The sequence below is a fragment of the Periplaneta americana genome, chromosome 7 (assembly GCF_040183065.1).
Source record: "Periplaneta americana isolate PAMFEO1 chromosome 7, P.americana_PAMFEO1_priV1, whole genome shotgun sequence".
Classification (NCBI taxonomy): Eukaryota; Metazoa; Arthropoda; class Insecta; order Blattodea; family Blattidae; genus Periplaneta; species Periplaneta americana.
The window spans coordinates 163551652-163571381 of record NC_091123.1 but is presented as its reverse complement, the minus strand read 5'-3'; the positions used below and the strand labels follow the sequence as shown (position 1 = coordinate 163571381).

The following is a 19730-nucleotide window of genomic DNA, read 5'->3' as shown; positions in this document are numbered from 1 at the left end:
TGCTATACAGGCATAACCGTAAGCTAATGTTATTAATTTCAGGGTGTTATTCTTTGAGATATTTCAAACAAAAAAAGTTTAATACAATTTTCTTCTTTTTTTGCCTCCTTTTCAAGATAAAAATTATTTTGTACGAAACATTTCATAGCTTGTTTTGGGAAAGCCATTGATTTAATTCCCATTATGCTTTCCCCTCGCTCCACTAGCTGCCTCGACTTCTAAAATTATCGGCGAGCCTGTCCCGTTACTCTTCTGTCGTGCTGCGCTCCTCCCTCCATGTGGTAGCATTACGTCATGTCCATTTTCGGCTTTCTCCCTTCAATATCTGACTGAAACAAGTGGCCAACGGCCTTGGAGCTTACATAAACGCTTCCTCTCAGCCTCAGTTTTCCTTGCAAGACCTTTTAAATGTTTCTTCTCTCATTAAATAATTCATTCATTCATGCGACATCTATAATTTTGAATTGGAATGAAAGGAAAACAAGAGTAGGCCTATCTCGAGGAAACCCCTTTGCAACCTCAGCTTTATATATTACATATTCCATCACTATCTGGCGACATATCGAGAATAAAAAGCTTCTAACTAATGCAAGATAGTAAGACTTTTCATACAATTAAACGCTACGAAAATTCCACGAGATAATACCTCGGAATTCGGACTCAGAAATTTACGAACAATGACATAGTCCCATCTTATCAAATGCTGAGACAAAATTCCTAAGCAATTCAAGCCTTTCCTTCCAAATTGCTACAGTCTAAACCTCCGCACTCAACCATCCATGTAATTCAGCTCTAATTGACCAGTACTAAACACATCCGTCGAATGCAACAAGAATCAATAAACCTGACTGGAGTTTGTTGTTGCGACCTTCATGTTCACCGGAATTAAAATTAAATTCATTTCAGAGTAGGTGTATTCAATTTATTACGTATTCTGCTGTAATGTATTTGCCATTCCATTTTCAATTTTTTTATTTATGATAGCATCTTTTCAACTTCGTTACCGGCTTGTATATACGAATAACGAACTATATGCAATTTAAGAAAAAACATGTGAACCCATTAATTATGTGTAGATCTATACTAGGGTGTTAATTTATAGTATTCCGAATTATTGTAAAATGATTTGTTACAAAATATATCACCTGTCATAGAATCACGAGTATTAACATATTCTTTACTTCAATGTAGGCCTACTATTATTTGAACAGATGAAACCTAATATTTTTCCAACATAGATAAAGCCTCTATTTCATTCTACCTTCATTCATTCATTTCTTCTTTATTTGTTTATTTATTTATTTATTTACTAATTTATTAATTTAGTAATTCATTCATTTATTTATTTACGTGTTAATTAATTTATTTAAGTATTTATTTACTTATTTATATATTTATTTACTTAGTTATTAATTTATTCATTTACTAATTTATTTATTTATTTATAATTAATTTATTTATTTACTTATTCATTTGTTTAGTTACTAATTTATTAATTTATTTATTCATTTATTCATTTACTTATTTATTTAGTTATTAATTTATTTATTTATTTATTTACTTATTCATTTATTAATTTTTAGTTATTCATTTGTCCACTTATTTATATATTTATTTATTTATTCATTTATTCATTTAGTAATTTATTCGTTTATTTCCTAATTTATTCATTTAGTAATTTATTCATTTATTTATTTACGTGTTAATTTATTTATATATTCTTTTAATTACTTATTTATTTTACTTACTCATTTGTTCATTTATCTATTTATTTAAGTATTTACTTACTTATTTATGTATTTATTTACTTATTAATTTATTTATTTAGTAATTTATTTATTTATTTATTCATTTAGTAATTTATTCATTTACTTATTTATTTAGTTATTAATTTATTTATTTAATTACTTATTCATTTATTTAGTTACCAATTTATTAATTTATTTATTCATTTAGTAATTGTTCATTTATTAATTTACTTATTTATTTAGTTATTAATTTATTTATTTATTTAGTTATTAATTTATTTAGTCACTAATTTATTCATTTATTTATTTACGTGTTCATTTATTTAGTTATTAATTTTTAGTTACTCATTTGTTCACTTATTTATTTATTTATTTATTTATTTATTTATTTATTTATTTATTTATTTATTTATTTATTTATTTATTTATTTATTTATTTATTTATTTATTTATTTATTCATTTACTTATTTATTTATTTAGCAATAAAAAAGTGGAAATTGTGGGGAAAAGTGCAAAAATAGATGTTCTATTTAAAAAAACAAATATAGGCAGCTTGTTCCAGCTAATCCAGATACATCAGAGTGTAATAATGTGGCGATCAGTACCGAAAGTAGTGGAATGTGTGGTTTATTTGAGTCAGGCGTTTCATATATTAGAAACAGTAATAATGACGCGGAATCAATTATTTCAGTTGATCCAAATGACAAAAATATGGCGAAATAAGGGGTGGAAATATTCTTCTCTGCCTAGAGGCGCCAAGTAGCTAGATTCGCCCCTGCTCATGATAGTTAAATCGACGTAATATCAGGTATAAAAACCTGACTATTTACTTACTTTAGCATGATTTAATCATCCCATTTAAGAGCGTGGTTTCCTGAGTATTCCGTTATTAGAACGTGTTCCTCGCTACCAATTAAGCGCGTCATCTGCCGCTTACGACACCCACTTCTGATTTTAATAACACTCAGCTTCGCTTGCCGCGTCTTAACCCATCTCCTTACAAAACGATATTCAACCCGTAATTAAATCACATTCTAAAACAGACATGAGAAGGTGTTTAATGTATTCTCAAGGGGCAGTGTTTGATTCCCGATCAAATTGTTGTTTCCTCCAGTTCCTTTCTGTGCATACAGAGTTGGTATTCTGAAATATGGCAACCAGTGGCGGTTTCTCGGGGGAGGGAAGGGAGGAACGTCCTCCTCACATTTTCTTCTTTTGAAAGTAAATACCAAATAAAATATGTGCCTTGAAATTCGAGGAAGATTCGATCATTTTTAAGTTCACAGCTATAAGAAAAACTCGGTTGATAGAGTTTTAAACGACGCGCGCTCATGTGCCGTAGAAAACTGTGAGAAAGATGCGAGATTGTCTGTGTAGAGGAAAGGCACTCCATTCCTCCTCTACTGCAGTTAACACACATAGACAACAGCGCACTAGCGGCCAGAGAAAGAAGCAGAGTTTTAAAGCAAGTAAATGAACGGAGAGGGAGGAGATCCTCCTCTGAATCAGTTATGGGCGGGAAATAGAAACCGACTGGTCGTGCAGCAAGCTCGCTACCGCTGCCATCTAACGATGTTGCATTCAACCGGACTATAACACATCTAAGAGGAGACACAACAAAAATAGTTGTAACGTAACGCTATGAAAGACATCATGTAAACTTTTTTTTTTAATTATAAATCTAAAATATTATTCATTGCGCTTTATATAGGCTACTATTCATGGTTTGAAAATTTCGTGGATATTTGAAAGTTGAAGTCGGGTTTATGTAAAACAAAGAGGAAGTAGTTTTACGTAGTTGACCCCTGAAATTCACTTCTGTTCATTGTTTACTAGACAGGGCAACAGCCAAGTTACCAGTTTTGTACAAATATATTTGAAACTGAAAGTAGGTACTCCAAACTACATCATTTTTAACATAAAACATTAATCGGCCACCGGCAGCTTTGAACAATAATGATAGTATGACTTTACAAGAACTGACATTCTTCAAAAGTATGTGATACTGAACTTGTAAAATGTACATGTAGTAACACATACCACGTGGGTGGGTGCAGTGTTCTCGCTTTCCTCAGATTATTTCCCATTCCCATTCACATTTCCATTTCCATAAAACGGTTCCGGTTACGAGTTAGTAGCTAGTCTCTTCCAATACGTGTGATGCTGTAGTGTGCTCGAAAAATGCAACGAGGTTGTGAATTTCCTTGTAATTGTTAATTTGTGCAATTATTCAACAATGAATGGAAGTGAGATAATAATATATTTTGGACAATTTAGGAAACTCGGTTTACAAGAACAGATTATTGCTATACAGATGGGAAGGCCAACCCCAACACTACCTGGTCTTACATGTATGCATGTAGGCTAATTTGTAGCATGTTTCATTCAAGAAGGTGTCATTTAGTGCTGTTAATTTCTTTCCTCCTCTTAAGAAATATGCAGGAGCCGCCACTGATGGCAACACAGCCATCTTCTCGACTCACTCCTACCGGATAATGATTATCTCATACAGAATGAGCTCTGGGCGTTGGAAAATGAAACACAAATGGAATATGTAAGTAGTTCCGAAGCGCTGGAAACTACGTTTAGAAGAAAAACAAGATTCAAACAACAAAAAGTAACACCAATACTAATCGCAAAGTCTAAAATCTTGTATGTATAATGTATACAGTATTTTCTGAATCACTGAATCACACTTTTCTCTCTAACTTGTTTCTGAAAACAATTTCTTATACACGCTCATCGAATAGCAATACGTTATTAAAAGAGTGTTAAAAATAATACGGAATTTATAACTTCATCAACAACTAAATCATCAACCATCATCATCACCACCTCCTCCCTCTGCCTCTTCCCATACAGAGTGAACTGAAAATAATATCAATAATTTCAGGGAGTTATTCTTTGAGATATTTCAAACAAAAAAGTTTAATACAATTTATTTTGTTCGTTTTCGCTTCCTTTTCGAGATAAAAATTAGTTTATATGAAACATTTCATAGCGTGTTTTGAGAAAGCCATTGATATAATTCCAAATATGCTCAGTCTATTTAAAGGGAAGAAACATCAATGACCTGCAAAAATTTTGTGACATTCATTTTTATATCTCAGCTACTATAAAGGATAAATGAACAAAACTTTTCATTGTTATTAGAGAAGAAAAATTCGCTCCGGCGCCGGGTATAGAACCCGGGTCCTTGATTCTACGTACCAACTACTCTAACCACTGTTAAAAATGTTGGTAAAAATAAAGTGATGTCCCTGTATTATTTAACATACTGTATATTTTGAACAAGTATCTTTGAATTTCTGATACCTGTACTTCATTTTAATTCATTTGATTCTCAGTTTACTCTTGTTTTTTATCAAGTCAATCTACAAAACTTTCATTCTGACTTATTATAAAAAATTGTTACCAAGTATCTTTGTAAAAATAGTATTTCCCTGAATAAATGTTTGTACAGGACATAATTATATTTTTACTAACATTTTTAATATTAACCTGGCTATACCTTTGGATTAATGATTGAGACACGGAAACACCGTTTGCTACCTCCTTCCACGACTGGAGTTCGATGATACTGGCCTAAAATACAAACAAATCACTTTACTAGGTACAGGAGGGAAGAAATGTAGTTCATCCATTTACGTAAAGTAGGAAATATCGCGATTTTGAGTGTGATAATTTTCATTAGGTTTTGTTTAATCAAAATACAGTACAGTATTAACAATAAGTGTTTTTACTCACGAACTGAGTTATCCATGCGAACGTATTCATTATGCAGTGTATATTATACTGTCTACAGCACATTAGCATACGATATAGAGAATGAAGTTAAAATGAAAAATAATCATAATATTGATATTTAAACACATTTTTGAAAATGGTGGTCGTTCATTTCGATACAGGCTTCAGTTCTTTTGTGCATATTATCGCACTATAGAGTATTGTATCTAATCCTAATTACCAGTTTCGTCCTTCATACTTAGTAACTCATGTTAAAATAATTCTGTACCTACTTTATAAAAGAGTACCTTACGTACTGTAAATTCAGTCTTCACTTCTGCCCGACCTGCAGAGATAAAATTAATCAGACATGCTATCTACTGTCCGTCCAAGTGACTATGTCGCAGGATCATAGAAAGGGGGGGGGGGAATTACGTGATAGTTAATTACTAAACGAGGCCCTTTTATTTAAGTTATTTTAAACGGTTGCATAATATTACGTAGACGTCCAATTAATTCCTAACAGAAATTAATGTTTTCAGAAAGGAGCTAAGAAAGCCCAGCCACTAGTCTTTACAGTGGAGCGAGCAAAAGCAGGTGGGGGAAATCGGGATGCGACGTAGGCAAACGGACGACAGTACCTGTGCGAAAATATGATTCAATATTGGAAGTTTTCGTCACTGTAAAACGCGAACGTATTTCTGAAACGTACTATAATCACTAACTCAGTACTGCGACCTTGGTTCTGTGTGGAGGACAGGTGGAACTTCGTTAGTAGAAGGGGTGGGAGTGAAGTGCATTCAAAAACTCAGGTACAATAAAAGTTGAAGTAAAAATAAATTGATGTCCCTGTAGATCTAAGAGAAATATTACGTTTCTATATCCGAGAAACGATAATGCAATGTATTCTGACCTACAAAATATTTAAGTTTGTCCTTCAAGCGAACGTTTAATTTTTTCCTTTGCTGGGTTTGTATTGCAAAAGCCCCATCTAACTGACAATATGTGTATCAGGGGAGGGACTACCTTGCCAGCTGCTTTGTAAACACTGTATTATTCTGTGTGTACTTAACTTCAGAGTAAATGTGCCTCAACTTCGAATTCTAATTATTACATCATTTTCGTTTTCTTGGATATCCCACTTTCCTCTCCAATTTGACACATGTTTCCAATTGAAGAGTACATACGAAAAAAACTGGTAAGTCACGCTATACTGTTTTTGTGCGAGATCGTGCGTATTTGCTTGTTTTCCGCACAGAACCAATACGCGGTAAGTGTGAAATACCACATTCAGTATTCCCAACGTAACACGCATAACAATTTCCCTCTTCTTACCGCTTAAGCGCGACATTCATTTTACTGCTTTAGGCTTTTAACATATTATTTTTAGAGACGTTTAACATAGTAATAATTATAAATTGGAAACTTACCACTGCAATTTCACGTAAATTGCAATGTTAATTATTGTTTTTAAATATTTGCAAAAATTAATTAAAGTCTACTACTCCACGAAACTTATTGCATTCCTGATACAAGTAACATTAAGGAAGCCGTGAAAAAATCAACAAGATTCCAGATGCCGATGTTATTACTGCAATATGTTATACAGGGACATCATTTTATTTTTACTTGCATTTTTATTGTACCTGCATTTCTGAATGTACTTCACTCTCACCCCTTCACTAATGTCCTTGCTCCCGTCAGACACACAAACTTACGGCCGCTGTTGCATTCGAAGTAGTGAACTACCTAAACACTGCAGTGTATAGTGTGTTTCATAAATATGATTGCGTTTTCTATAGAAGAAAGAACCTATATTAATAATATCGTACTAAAAAATTATATTCAAGAAACGATAAATTCAATTTCATAGAATATGCTTCAAAATGTTTTTAATAATATGCGTACTGAATTGAAGCCTGCATTGTAATGAACGGCAACCATTTTCAGCAACTTGTTAAAAAATTCAGATTAGCTTTTTTTGAATTGAGGTGGCTAGAAGCAAAGGAATGTTAGTGACATTTGTAATAAGTGCACCCAGTGTAAGAAAAAGTATCTAAAATTTTAGTGGCAAAGGGATGTTTTAATCGCATCAAACATTAAAATTTAAATAAAAATTTCACCGATTTTACGAAAGCTTAAATATTTAAACCCCATTTTCTCAAAAGTAACTTGAGTGCACTTACAGCCCTTTACTTAAATGCACTCAATTTAAATGCACTCTCTATATTGTATTTTTTTTTTTATTTTATTGGGTTATTTTACGACGCTGTATCAACATCTACGTTATTTAGCGTCTGAATGAAATGAAGGTGATAATGCCGGTGAAATGAGTCCGGAGTCCAGCACCGAAAGTTACCCAGCATTTGCTCGTATTGGGTTGAGGGAAAACCCCGGAAAAAAACCTCAACCAGTTAACTTGCCCCGACCGGGAATCGAACCCGGGCCACCTGGTTTCGCGGCCAGACGCGCTGACCGTTACTCCACAGGTGTGGACTCTCTATGTTGTATGTTAACACCAATAATTAATATGCTAAATAAAGTAGACATTACATAACGAACATAGCCGCCTGAAAAGTTGAGTTTTTTGAAAAAAAAAATGTTACTACTCTACTGTATTTTGATAAATTCCGTAAAAATGATGAGCAAACTGAAAATCGTAATATCGTATTTCCCTACAACATAAATGGATACACTGCTTTTCTCTCCTCCTATACCCAGTAAAATGATTTGTTTACATATTGCACTAGTAACATCAAACTCATGTAATGGAAGGAGGGCAACAGTGTTTCCGAGTATAGCCAGGTTAATGTTAAAAATGTTGGTAAATAAATAATATTGTTAAAATATTAAAATGAAAAATAAATCATTACATAACCTTACCATTTGTTTTAAGTTCGCATTTATAGACTGGGGAAAAAAAAGACATATATCATGGCCTGTTGGAGTATAGTAAACACAGAAAACATTTTAAAGCAACAATGTTGAAGATAGATATTTTTGTTTTGCAAATTTGCCGTCATTAAACAGAAATCAAGATGGAGATTCCATTGCAACTAATTAGAAATTCGTCTTTCAGGTATGTAATAAACGATCTTCGCACAAAATAATGTACGATACACGAGCGGTATGTTTGTTTTCATGTTCTCGGAAATTAAAAAAGCTCAACTACGTTTCGCTTTTTCAATCTTTTCCTCGAACATGAAAACGTCAACATACCGCTCTTGTAACGTATATTACTATTAAATGAGAGCAAGTTAAAAGTTTCAAGACCCATTACATTTTATTGTCTTTGGGTTATATTTCTCCAGATTTCATTGATTCTTAAGCTGAGGTCGCACAGAGCACTACGCTATGCACGCGAAGTTTTCTTTGTACGCTATGTTCACTACATCCGGTAGCCCAGTGGTCGAATTGGAAATAAATTACATCCGATATGCACAGACTTGCCTTGCAATACTATTTTGGGGAGTTTTTAAATAAGACATTGCTCTGCACGCGAACTAAATAACATAGGCTACTTCAGCGGTGGCGAAAATGTAATCGTGAGCCGAGCCACTGTGTAACCTGCAACGTGCATAGCACCTATGGAGGGAGGCGGACACCTGAAGGGGAAGTGAAGCAACTGTCTGACTTATTAACGGATTTTCATTTTCCTTACGTCAAGCACTTAAATATAATTTTATACAAATAAGGCTTCAAACTAATGTTTAGTACGTGTAACGAAGAAAGAAATGAACAATATCACAACCTAAAATTAACTGTCTTCAGAATGTCTCTGCGACAAAGTTTCAAAATCAGGAATTATGTCACTTACTACCAGTCGTAGTTGATCACGAAGGTATTTGTCTGTCAGTCGTGATCTAAATTTGGATTTTACTATTTTAATTGTTGAAAATAATTTTTCACAAACGTAAGTTGTAGCGAACATGGCTTCAACAGAGCAAGCGAAAGAACGAAGCTTCGGATATTTATTTTTTGGCAAAGATTTGAAAGTTCAACATTTGTCAAGTCCTTACATCTAGCTTTCATTTGACATCACATAGTAACTCAGTGAGTTCAAATTGAAGAGCTAACCGCATTATTCGTACATCTGCTGAAAAAGGGTCGACGTACAGAGATGATGATGATGATGATGATGATGATGATGATGATGATGATGATGATGATGATGATGATGATGATGATGATGATGATGATGATGATGATGATGATGATGATGATGATGATTAGACTTCGTGGAATTGCCACGAGAATCGCAAGGATTACTGCGCACGCGGTATAGACTGTATGAGAAGGGATCGTGCAATGGATGGAGTATGCCTCTGATGTAAACACTGAGCAGTATACTACGGTTACAATAAAACCTGTACCCCGCATTCAAGAAATATAATGAATGATCATTGAAGTAGGAAATGTCTAAACATGTAAATACACAATTATTTTATAGTGAGATATATTAACTCTTAAAATGTAATGTAAGATACTCGCATCATTCTTGAATATGTGCATTGCAGTGAAGATTTACGTACATTTTGAGCGACTGCAAAGTAATCTCCTCCGATGGTCACTTAAACAGTTTTTATATTGGGAAATGTACGTTCAGCATCACACGATGTAATACGTACATATTTGAAGAACGGAAAGTCACTACTTTTTAGTACACAAACTTCAGACGTCTTGTCGTGACCTGATAATACATAATTTATAATACGAAGTTGTGAATAGGCAGAATTTTTAGCAATAACGTTTCTCAACTTACATTTCACTTTTTATGAAATTAGTGAATTGTTATTTTGGATAACGGTTTGTGATTCTTTATTCACTATATTAAGGGCTTCTGAGAGTTGTAGTTCAGACGATTCTAACAGGATGATGCTTTTGGACACGATTTTTTTAATTAGGATCAATGAACAAAATATCTTCCAATAGCTGTTCAGAAGGCAATGATTTTACAGCTGCAAGAGCGGAACTGTCTGTGCTATCCAATGCATCAATTACCTCCATTATTTTGCCGTAATATTCTGCATAATAATTAACAGCATCCAACCACGTTCCCCAACGGGTCAAGACTGGCTGCGGGGGTAAGGGTATTCCAGGGGCAATTGTTTGGAACAGCAATACTCTCATTGTAGTATGTTTGATTGAATTCTTGTCTGCACTGAACAAATGTTAAGCTTTGACTATTCCAACCACAGTAATGCAAAAACAAGTGCTTACATAGGTATCATTAGCTGTAGCTGCTCTATCTATTTGGACCGGTCACAACTCTTAACATGAACTGCTTATACTACGAGACCGGGCGGTCGCTCACCTCCTCTATACATCGGCAACCTGATTGCATGGTGCGTGTGGCAATTCAACGAAGTCCAATGATGATGATAATGATGATGATAACGATAACAACAACAGTAACACTTAACGTTTTAATGTTTCATCAGTTATAATGTCGTTTTATGTTATACAACCGTTTTCCTCGTAATACTTGTGAACAAATCATACATTTAATATTCTCATCATATTCACAGCAAAAAAAAATGCGTTCTTCCTTCCTACTTCGAACTTTCGTACATGGTTTCGAGAGAGACATATACCACTCGCAGATCAGAGACAAATACAAATGGAACGGAGTTCGAGTGAGATGGTGGGGGTTGGCGGAGGTTAGAAGCAAGCGAAATGCACAGCTATCACTACGAGCCACAATGTCTCGCGAGTCACATTCTCGCCACGGCTGACATACTTTATAAGACATCACAAGGAGGTACTGAGTATGACGACACTAATTGTGTGATCAACTTCACTAAATAGCAGTCAATTTTAAATTTTTACTGCCGGTGTGTTTTTTGGCATCTTATTTTACTGCCAGTATGCCATACCGGTTCATACGAGCCCAATTCGACCACTGCGGTAGCCACACTGAAAGCTATGTTCTTACGAAACTCGTTTGTCTACCTGTTGAAGTTGAGAAACAAGAAACAATACTTCCCGCTCTATTAAAACATTTCATGACATAGCTCCTATGATAGTCAATTGTGCTGTAATTTTTATGATTGCTAGGTTACTATCTAAGGAAAGCAGAAAGAAGAATTCAAAATCCATTTTTAAAAAAAGTCAAGAAAAAGAATCGATTAATTTAGTCGTGACCTAATTCGAAGGAGAGTGTAAGAATTGTATGCAAATCAAATCTTCCCGACTGTAGACAAAATTCTTAGCGTTGTTCGCACCAAAGTAATAAACACTGAATACTGTACGAGTTCACATACTACACAACCACTGAACCACGTTGATCCCCTCGCAGGTATAGTTCTTGCAAGTAAATCATGGCATTGTCCTTCCTTCGGTTCTATCGGTTTATGTGCTTGGCAGCGGAGCACCGAAGTTACTCTGTTAACCGTAGCCGTTACCGGTCAGTTCAAACGTTCAGAGTTCACGTGTTTTACTTAATTCTAGCAGACAACAACGTAGGTACTGTTGTATTTAAATATTCTCTGCTGCAGGACAAATTATTTCCTTATCCCCAAGGCGGGCTGAAAGGCCTCTAGTATTGAAGAGGAGTTCATCCTATTATATGACCTGTCAAGTGGGCCTAATGAACACTGGCAGTCTGAACATATTACTGTAAATAATAATAATAATAATAATAATAATAATAATAATAATAATAATAATAATAACAATAATAATAATCATCATCATATTACAGTGTTTGATTAATATTAAAATATGTTAAAAAAGGAAGTGCATTATATTTTTCTTCTATTTGTGTTTATTGGATTTGTGTTACCTCATCAGTCATAATTTTATTTGTATTTATTTGTATATACAAATTATGTTACCTAATTACTTTAATTTATCAATAATATTACTATTCACCAAAGAGAACATGGTTGTATTGAAGGCTAGTAATGTTACATTATAAATAAACATTATGTTCTTCAGTTTAAGATTCCACGTTTTATTGATTATTCTATCCACTTTCCGTAATAGTAAATAATTCTGTGTGTTATTTTTAAGTGTTTTAGGCAGCGCTTCATGGAGACCGTTTCTTTCAATCTTCTTTTTTACTTAGCTGCAGCGTTAACGTTTACCTCACATGTTAATTTATTAGCTGTTAGTATTATAAATTATTTTATCAATTTTATTTCGTCTGTCGTATATAACAACACTGAAAGTTAAATAGGCCTTTCGTATAAAATAACTCCTCAAATAGTTGTAATCACGCGAATAAAATTTGCAACCGCCATTTTGCAATGAAGAGAAGCACTTTTTTCTCGTCAATTGGCAAAGCGAAAGCGCTTTACTACAACGCTTTTAAAACACGCTTGGTTTCACTTTCAAAGTACGTTCTAAAATCGACTCAATCTATGTAAATTTTAAATCTGCCGCCACAAATTTGTACTCGGTACTGTACTAGGTTCAACCGAGTAATGACGTCACAGTAACTGCTCCGAAACGCACAGCTCCGTTCCCAGCCCTACACTTGTTTCGCGAGGTAACAGAGTCTAAGGTTGGAATTCATGGTCGTCACTTAAAAAATGAGTGAATCCTTAAGTAATAAGTGTTTGCTTATAATAAGGGAACCCTTATGTCAATTCCGAATTCATAGACAACACTTATTTTCACATAATGAGTGCTCACTTACAGCTGCCGGACATGACGTCATAACAAAAGCTGACTCTCATTGAACTAATCGAAAGCAGCTCTGCATGTGGAGTTGCTATAACAACGAGTTATCAATATTATTGTACTGAATAAGTTATATACAGCAATAGTTTCATGATATGTTAAATTCTAGTTGCGTGTTAGTCATAGTTATAATCAGATATCCTACTAATTGGAACACTATGTAGTAGTGAATTTCTTAAATAAATTAATTAAGCCTATTAGGCCTACTATATAATAGTGTATATTGAATTTATTAACATAGTGTTATATTTACTCTATAATTTGCCAATTATAGCTACATTTTACATTTTTGGCTATGATATCTATACTTAACCCCTTTTAATTTATTTTTATTTAGTATTTTTCATTTATATCTAGATCTGTCTCTTTTATTTAGGTAGTATCTACTTGTTTTTTTTTTTAATTTTTAATTTGTAATTAATCTTGTATCTGCTTTATCCCTTCTTTTCATGTTATATGAAGTTCTATGTTTTTTTTAACAAATATCTGTACTGTCTATTGTAATTGGGACTTTGCCCTGTTATATAAATAAATAAATAAATAAATGATGAATGAATGAATGAATGAATGAATGAATGAATGAATGAATGAATGAATAAATAACGATCAATTTGGCTAGAGCAACAACTTCGAATTGATCTGAAAACGATATCGCTTCTTAAATTTCAGTTCACTATACATTTCCAGAGGATTCTCCATGTCTCTAATATACCTTTTTGGGACACATATTTTCCTCATTTCGTTCAACAAACTCCACAAAATCCTCAAAATCATTCTCAGTATACATTTTGAAAATGAGTGGTCACTTAAGGATACAGATCAGCTCACTTAAGTAATCACTCATTATGTGAATGAGGGACAACTATGAATTAGAAATGAGTATAAGTAACCACTTAAGGGTTCACTCATTTATAAGTGACGACTATGAATTCCGCCCTAAAACAACAGTGTAATGAAAGTCAAAATCCGTACCTATCTGAAGTATAAAAAATATTAATAAATCAACAGCAGTTAGTGGCCAAGAAGAGGAAAAGTAAGCGAACATTTAAATTTTATTTCAAAGATTAATAAATGCATCAATTTAATAATTTAACAATTCATGTAAAAGACCTCAATTAGCTTAAAAATTTTGTTAAAATATTTTCTTATTCATAGGCGAATAGAAGCATTTGAAATGTAGATATGGAGAAAAATAGAGCGTAAGAAATGGACAGACAGAATAAGAAACAAAGTCGTGTTGGAAAGAGTGAGTGAAGAAAGAATGATGCTGAAACTGATCAGAAAAAGAAAAAGGAATTGACTGAGTCACTGACTGTGAAAAAAAAAAAAAACAGCCTACTGAAGGATGCACTGGAAGAAACGGTGGACGGGAGAAGAATTCGGGGCAGAAGAAGGTTTCAAATAACTGACGACATTGAAGTACTATATGTATCATATGCGGAGACTAAGAGGAAGGCAGAAAATAGGAAAGATTGGAGAATGCTGAGTTTGCAGTGAAAGACCTGCTCTTGGGTATATTAGTATGAATGAATGAAAATAACTTTTAGCATCTAATATTAATAAAACCATAGCCCTGACACCTACGATAATTTGTATAATATTATAACCTTTCAACAACTCATATCAGAAAGCGAAACTTGAATAAAAAAGTATATATATAGTTGATGTGTCTATTAATTTATAGTCCCGTCGCTCTAATTTCCGGCAGCCAATCGCGTTACAATTCGGCTACATTTAAGCGTGTGCGTCTTATGATTCGCTGATTCATTTCTTAAGGCTCGATAAATACTTAATATAATCGCTCGCCATTTTAGCTCTTTTGTTGGCGTTCGCAGAAAGCACACGAAGACGTTATTTGCCGCTCAATTATTTGCTGAATTACATTGCGTTTAATTCATTATCATAGGAGCTACGACATGATAATGTTTAACGGTGTGACAAATAGATTCCTCGTATGGTAGCTCGGCAACGTAAGAACAAAAATGGCGAACGATACTACCTACCTAGACTTTATAGAGCCTTCACTTTCTAAGACGTAAGCAAAGAGGCGGAGTCACGCCGGAAATAACAGCGTCGGGACTATAGTCTCTGAATTAACACTATGCATGAAGAAGCGAAAATTCCTAAAAACACAACGCATGAGAGGCAAGCGAGAGAAAGCCCTACTTCTGTATAAAAAACTGCACCCGACTGCGCTAAATTTGTGCCCTGAAATGCTACTACTAGAGCCACAACATACCATTTATCACAGACTTCAAAAATATAAGCACATTGAATCATATCCATAAAAAGTTCAATTTCATCTTATGACGTTGTCCTCAGATAAACATTATGTTATAATTCTTTACTTACAGTTTATTATGCCCATATTCACAGTCACTTAAGTTACGGGACGCTTTTATGATGCAACCATACTTCGGTTTCTAAGTTGTTTATTCTTCAAAAGAGAGCAGTGAGAATTATTTGTGGTGTCTCTTCTAGAACTCATTGTAAACCACTTTTGTACAACTAGGAATACTTACGTTGCCGTCAATGTTTATTCTCGATTGCCTTCTGTATGTTAAGCGTGATGTGCATAATCTTCCTATTTGTTCATCCATTCATAATCATTCAACCCGTTCCAGACTTGACATATACTTCACCAAGTACAAATATAGTACTACAAGCAATAGTTTTATTTCCATAACTTATAAACTTTATAACTCTTTACCATTGCATATAAGAAACACGTCATATTTTACTTTCAGAAGGATGGTGAGAAGGACATTGATGGCAAATCCAATCTACACTGTCAATGATTTTAGCAATATTACGTTTTAGATACTATTTGTTTTAACCTCATGTAATTGACAAATCTGTACATTTTAACCTGATTTTATATTATTTCTTTTTAAACTTTTAACCTGTTTTTGTGATTATCTGGTGATTGTATATTTATTTTTTTATTTTATTCTTACATGTATTCATATTGTAGTAGCCATGTATTATATATATAATTTTTATTTATTTATTTATTTTTTTATTTTTCACTGTTGCTACCTCTCGTCACTGGAACTCTCTGCCGCCTGAAGTCAAGGGCTGCCGAACATTGAAATCTTTCAAATCCAAGTTAGAAAATTATCTTATGACGAGTTGCCAAACTAACTTACTATTATGACAAGTGTTGTATTGCATGTTTCCACGTATTCACATTTTTTTTCTATGTTCTAGTGATATTTAACTTATTTTATATTTTTGTTTTCATATTTTCCGATAATGGTATACCGGTATCTATAATGTGATAAGTTGAGCTATATATAATCATAATTTTCCTTACTGTGTGTACTTAAAAATATTGTATTCATTGTATGCTTTGTACTGCACTATTTTATTATTATTTTTATCATTATTATTATTTTTTTTTATTTTTATCATTATTATTATTATTATTTTTATTTTTATCATTATTATTATTATTATTATCAATAATTGTCTTATTTTTTTATACTTTGTATGTCTCCTTTATTTTGACCTGCTGTTCACATTTTATTATGCTTTTTCCTTTCTTTCTGTATGTTATATATTATGTCTGATTTCTACTTACTTGTTGTTTACATTTTATTATTATTATCTTATTCAGTTTTGTGTGTAAAATTATAATGTACTTTGTAAATTTGCAGTGTCTTTTGTAACGCAGTTTTACTCCTGGTTGAGTGTTAGAGAAGGTCGTATGGCCTTAACTCTGCCAGGTTAAATAAATCATTATTATTATTATTATTATTATTATTATTATTATTATTATTATTATTATTATTATTATTATTATTAGTATATACTCTGGCGTTGTCTATGGCTGTAAATCGCTGAATGACATTAAATTCATCTATCTATCTATAAGAACAAGTTTAAATGGTCCTAACAACACCCCAATCAATCATTGTCATATTATTACACACGATGTTAATGCCATCGCAATTTAAAATTACATGTATACCACAAATAAATAAAATACTATTTAATACCTGTACCGAAGTTTACAAATTAACGAGCACTTGAAATATATATAAACTATCATAAATTTCTAAGATGTGATATGCTGAATTAACTATTAGTATTATCGTCCAATAATGAAAGTTTACTGTAAGTATTATTTTTAACTTTCAAGTACATTTAAACACGCGAGACAATTAATTTTAATACCAACAGAAATCTAATGCTAATAATAGATATAAAAATATATATTTACTTTCGAATGATGGATAATTCGATGATTTCTATGAGAAGCTTGTAGAAAAAATCATGTGTCCTGGATTCTTGAGGTATCACTTATCGAAACATCACTGTATTACGAACAAATGAAGATCAGGATAGCGTGTCCAAGTTGAATGACCGCTAGTTACTCAAGTGTCTCTACCACTCGCAGCCACAAACACGTCACATGACCACAATAACATCACCCACCACCTGCCTCTTCGGAAGGCTGACTTACTTCTCCAGCTTTACCCTCCAGATGATGACGGTGCTAGTGGTGGTGGTGATAGCTACAACCCTTAACAAAACCACGCCTGCGCACCCCTTTATCAGCACCTCCTCCCCTTCAGTCCGGCTGGGTCAGGCCAGACGGCTCGGTTTTATACGAAGGTATTCCACATGAAAATAAAACAGTGAAAGTTGGTAGTGAGGAGGTCTTTTCTTTCATGAGGCTAGCGTCTTCATTTGTTGCATAAAGCAAGCCTGCTACGAGGCGACATTTCGTTTTATTCGGATATTAAAACTTGTGGATTGAATTCTGACTGCGAAAACCATTCTCAAGGACTGAAAATATAGGGTCTACACATGAATGCAATGTTCCCTGCACTTTAAAGAAGACAAAACTATTATCTACCGGTACTTAATAATATCAGATACAGGGACATCATTTTATTTTTACTAACATTTTTAATATTAACCTGGCTATATATTCGGATTAAAGGTCTAGAATCGGAAACAACGGTTGCTCCCCCTTCCAAGACTGGAGTTCGATGATACTGGCGTAAAATAGAAATCACTTCACTAGGTATAGGAGGGAAGAAAAGTAGTTCATCCATTTATGTAAACTAGGAAATATCGCGATTTTGAGTCTGATAATTTTCATTAGGTTTTTGTTTAATCAAAATACAGTACAGTATTAACAATAAGCTGCCACCGGCGTGGCTCAGTCGGTTAAGGCACCTGCCTGCCGGTCTGAAGTTGCGTTCGGGCGCGGGTTCGATTCCCGCTTGGGCTGATTACCTGGTTGGGTTTTTTTTCGAGGTTTTCCCCAACCGTAATGTGAATGCAAGGTAATCTATGGCGAATCCTCGGCCTCATCTCGCCAAATATCATCTCGCTATCACCAAACTCATCGACGCTAAATAACCTAGTAGTTGATACAGCGTCGTTAAATAACCAACTAAAATAAAAAAAATTAAATTAACAATAAGTGTTTTTACTCACGAACTGAGCTATCCATTTGGACGTATTAATTATGCAGTGTATATTGTACTGTTACAGCACATTAGCGTACAATATAGAGAATGGAGTTAAATTGAAAAATAATCATAATATGGATATTTAAACACATTTTTGAAAATGGTGGCCGTTCATTTCGATACAGGCTTCAGTTCTTTTGTGCATATTATCGCACTATAGACTATTGTACCTAATTCCAATTACCAGTTTCGTCCTTCATACGAGTAACTCGTCTTGAAATAATTCTGTACCTACTCTATAAAAGAGTACCTAACGTACTGTAAATTCAATCTTCACTTCTGCCTGATCCAAAAAAATAAAATTACTCACAAATGCTATCTACTGTCCGTTCAAGTGCTTTTGTCGCAGGATCGTAGAGAGGAGGGGGGCATCGCGTGACAGTTAATTATTTAACGAAGCCCTTTTATTTAAGTTATTTTAAACAGTTGTATAATATTACGTAGACGTCCAATTCCTAACAGAAATTAATGTTTTCAGAAAAGAGCTAAGACAGCCCAGCTACTAGACTTTACAGAGGGGCGAACCGAAGCTGGTGGGTGAAACCGGGATGAGACGTAGGCAAACGGACGACAGTACCTGTGCGAAAATATGATTCAATATTAAAAGCTCTTTCGTCACTGGAAAACGCGAACATATTTCTGGAACGTAATATACTCACCAAATCAGTACTGCATACGCGGCATCGTTCTGTTTGGAGAACGGTTGGAAGTTTACTAGTAGAGGGGTGGGAGTGAAGTACATTAAAAAACTGAGGTACAATAAAAATTGAAGTAAAAATAAAATTATGTCCCTGTATATTCGTATGCTACTCAGACATGCCTTTATAGTACGTTAATGATCATTAGAACAACTTTAATTTGTTACTGCAGCAGTCAAAGTATGAGCACTTTAGTGTTACGTTTTATATTATTATTATTATTATTATTATTATTATTATTATTATTATTATTATTATTATTATTATTATTATTATTTCTGTCAGATGCATTTCCAATTCACTGTGGGCTAAAGCAAGGAGATGCACTATCATCTTTAATTTTTAACTTCGCTCTAGAATATACCATTAGGAAAGTTCAGGA

General features: G+C 33.6%; 1 long non-coding RNA gene across 1 annotated transcript in view; it reads right to left on the bottom strand.

Annotated features, from left to right (window-relative positions):
* The window catches only part of LOC138703679 (uncharacterized), a 313199-nt gene extending 295564 nt beyond the window's left edge, over positions 1-17635 (bottom strand). The window contains exon 1 of the long non-coding RNA XR_011333229.1: positions 17387-17635. This is a non-coding gene — a long non-coding RNA (uncharacterized lncRNA). The remainder of the gene's footprint in view (positions 1-17386) is intronic.
* Positions 17636-19730: the final 2095 nt, after the last annotated feature.